Here is a 4,232-nt window from a genome sequence, read left to right as displayed (position 1 = left end):
ACTGACCCAGCAGGACCCGCCCCCTCCCCCCCACCCCCCACCTCCAGATGGCACTGGTCCTGAACTGGGCAGATGCCAACAAGCAGGTGGCAGTGCTTGGAGCTCACTGCATGTCCTCAGGTCCCTTATCTGGATCCTTTAGGCATAGTCTTGGTTTCATAGGGTGCGTCTCCTACACAGGGGGTTTGGGGCCTCCTCGTGGAAAGGAGGATGCACCAGCTATGCTGGGTGCACTGGCCATGCACAAGATGCTCTTTGCACATGAACTTCAATCAGTGAGCAAGACTGCACTTGGCCCCATTCTGCTCCGCCCCTCCCTTCGCCAGCACCACTGCAGGCCACCAACCTCCATGAAAACTCCTCCTTGCCCCCCCCCTTCTGAAGTATAAATAATCCTCTGTCCTTTTCCTGACTGTTACCACCTGCTCTTCGCATTGATGCAAGCGCCAGAGTTTGCACATGGCGAATTTGCTTTCTGTGTCACTTACAGACTGGTACACATTTGCCCCTGGTAGAATGGACAGTCACAGTCCTGGCTGGTGTCTCCATGAGCTGGAGCCTGGTCCCAAACACCAGAGGTTGCTAGTCTGGCAGGTCAGGGAATTCACCTCGGTTTTGTGTTGGATTCCTGGTCAGGGTGATTAAGGGAAGCAAGGGATATCTCTCTCTCTCTCTCTCTCTCTCTCTCTCTCTCTCTCTCTCTCTCTCTCCCCTCTCTCTCGCCCTCACTCTCTCTCTCCCTCTCCCCCCTCTCTTGCCCTCTGTCTCCTCTTCTCCTCCCCCTCCCCCACCACCTCCCCTTCCCCCCTCCCTCTTCTCTCCCCTCTCTCTCTCTCTCTCTCTCTCTCTCTCTCTCTCTCTCTCTCTCTCTCTCTCTCCTCTCAGCAGTAAACATATCCTGGGATGAGAAATAAAAATGTAATAATAAACAGGTTCATAGGATCTAGGTAAGAGGGCACTTCAACATGGAAGGTCTCTGAGGTCCAAGTTGGAGCCAAGGGGAAGGCTTATGGCTATAAGGGGCTGTAGCCTCCATTCTTGCAGATCCAAGGCTTAGGAGAACAAAGCCAAGAAAAGGGCTCATTCTCTGGGCCTGCAGGTCATTGCTTTGCTATCTGCATCACATTTCTTTCATTCTCACTGGCTTTTCTTCTGAATATGTGGGTGCATATGCTCTTTCTGATTGGTGTTTGTCATTTCTTGAGATATGTTCCTAGTAGTGGGATTGCTGTTCAAATGGGAGCTCCATTTTTTCAATTTTTTGAGGAAACTCCATAGTATTCTGCATAGTTGCTACACCAGTCTGCATTCCCACCAGTAATGCAAGAGGATTTCTTTTACACCCCATCCTTGCCAGCACTTGTTGTTTGTTGAATTGTTGATGATAGCCATTCTGACCAGTGTGAGATGGTATCTCATTGTCCTTTTGACTGGAATCTCTTGAATTATTAGTGATTTGGAGCATGTTTTCATATGTCTCTTGGTTTTCTGTATGTTCACTTTCGAAAAGTATCTAAATCCTATGCCCACATTTTGAGTGGAATATTAATCTTCCTTTTGTTTGAATGAGATCATTATGAATTTTGGAGAATAGGTCCTTATTGGATATAACGTTGGTAAATATATTCTCCCAGGCAGTGGACTTCCTTGTTTTGTTGTTGTTGTTGTTGTATTTTTTGGCTGCTTCTTCTCTACAGAAGCATTTTAATTTGACGTCGTCCCATTTGTTTCTTTTCTCCTCAGTTTCCATTGCCCTAGGAGCTGTATCAGTAAAGGTACTGCTGAGACAGATGCCTGCTATTTTTCTGCCTATGGATTCTTCTAAGATTTTCAAGGTTACCCACTTACCTTTAAGTCCTTTATCCATTTTCAGTTTATTTTTGTGTATGGTGTAAGTTGGTGGTCTAGATTCATTTTTTTTACATGTATCTGTGCTATTTGTCCAACATCAATTATTGAAGAGACAGTATGACTCCATTGTATGATTTTGCCTCCTTTGTCAAATATTAATTGAGCATAACGGCTTGGATTGACTTCTGGGTTCTCTATTCCATTCCATTGGTCTATATGTCTGTTTTAGTGCCAGTAACAGGCAGTTTTGAGAATGGTGGCTTTGTAATATAGCTTGATATCTGGTATTGTGATCCATCCAACTTTGTTCTTATTTGTCAAGATTGCTGTGACTATTTGGGGTCTTTTTTAATTTCATAGGAATTTTTGGAGACTTTGTTCTAGGTCTGTGAGACATGCCATTGGTATTTTAATGGAGAATACATTAAAACTGTAGATTGCTCTAGGTAGAATGAACGTTTAATGATGTTGATTCTACCAATCCATGAATGTGGTGTGTTCTTCTATTTGCTTTTGTCTTCATCTATCTCTTTTAAATTTCCTGTAGTTTTCCAAGAACAGGTCTTTCACCTCCTTAGTTAAGTTTATTCCTAGGTATGTTAACATTTTGTTGCAAATGTAAATGAGATTTTTTGTTTTGTTTTGTTTTGGTTTCTTTAGTTTTTATTTCTGTAAGTTCATTATTGGTGTATCAAAAAGCCATAGAATTCTGGGTGTTAATTTTGTATCCTGCTGCATTGCCAAATTCATTTATTAAATCTCCTAGATTTTTGATGGATTCTTTATGTATTTCTATGGACAGTACCATGCCATCTGTGAATAATGACAGTTTTACTTCTTCTTTTCCAGTGGGCATGCCTTGTTTGACTTCTTCTTGTCTGACTGTATTGCCTAGCACTACCAGTACTCTGTCAAACAGAAGTGAGAGTGGGCATCCCCGTCTTGTTTCTCTTCTTAATGTTTTTTGCCCATTGAGTATGTTGTTGTCTGTAGGTTTGTCATACAGAGGGTATGATCCCTCTGTTCCCAGTTTGCTGAGAATTTTTATCAAAAGTAGAGGCCCAGTGCAGAAAAATTTGTGCACTTGGTGGGGAGGGAGGGGGGGAGTCGTTCAGCCTGGCCTGAGGCCTATGCCTTCTTGCAGTCTGGGATCCTTGTAGGATGTCCACCTTCTGGCTAAGGCCTAATGCCTGAGGGATCAGGCCTAAGCTGGCAGTCAGATCTCCCTCTGGCAGCCCAGGAGCCCTTGGGGGATATCCACTTGCTAGAGGGTGCAGGCCTAAGCTGCAGTCGGATATCCTGAGCGGTGATGAGGAGGCGGGAGAGGCTACCACCACCAACACTGTGCTGGCAGTCGTCAGCCTGGCTTGTGGCTGAGCAGAGCTCCGCCTGTGGGAGGGTACTGACCACCAGGGGGAAGCTCCCGCATTAAGTGTCTGTCCACTGGTGGTTAGTGTGTGTCATATTGACCAGTAATTCCCAGTTCTTTTGCTGTTAGGGTCAATTTTCATATTACCCTTTTAATATATAGGAGGACAGAGGCCTGGTGCACGGGTGGGGGCCGGCAGTTTTGCCCTGAAGTGTGTCCGGATCAGGGTGGGGGTCCCGCTGGGGTGCCTGTCCAACCTGGGTAAGGGGCTGATGGCATTTTGCAGTCTGTCGAAGCCCTCCAGTGGGGATCCTCAACCCGTGGGGGTGCCTGCCCCGCCTGGGTGAGGGGCTGAGGGCTGTTTTCAGGCTGGCCACATCCTCTTCAGGGTTGGGGGGTCCCTACCGTGGTGCCTGGCCACTGTGGGTGAGGTGCTGATGGCTATTTGCAGGCTGGCCGAGCCCCGCAGTAGGGACCGTCACCACATGGGTGTGTAGCCAGCCTGGGTGAGGGGCTTAGAACCATTTTCAGGCTGCTCACAGCCCCTTCAGGGTGGGAGAGTCCCGCTGGGGTTCCTGGCGAGCCTGGGTGAGGGGCTGATGGCCATTTCCAGGCCTGCCATGTCCCTGGGCAACCTACGCTCCCAGCCTCTCCTTTTTCTCTTTTTTCTGTTTTTCTGGGATTTAGCTATCTTCTATAATTGAAACTTTGTAGCCTTGAGCAGAGCCCAGGTCTGGCTGGAAACCTGCATTGTCCCTGGCAACCCAGGCTCCTAGCCCGTCCTTGAGTAGAGGTTGGCTGGAAGCAGGTATCAGAATTTATTTATCTTCTATAATTGAAACTTTCTAGCATTGAGTGAAGCCAAGCGCTTGCCAGAGCAGGCGGGAAGCTTGGCTTCCTCCATCGCCGGGAGCAACCCAAGCCTCCTGCTTACTCCAGCTCCATGGCCACCATCACCTTAGTTGGGTTAATTTGTAAACACACTCCTGATTGGCTTGTGGGCGTGGCGTAT

The sequence above is a fragment of the Myotis nattereri genome (genome assembly GCF_964212035.1).
Source record: "Myotis nattereri genome assembly, chromosome: Y".
In the NCBI taxonomy this organism is placed as follows: Eukaryota; Metazoa; Chordata; class Mammalia; order Chiroptera; family Vespertilionidae; genus Myotis; species Myotis nattereri.
Note: the sequence above shows the minus strand (reverse complement) of the source record.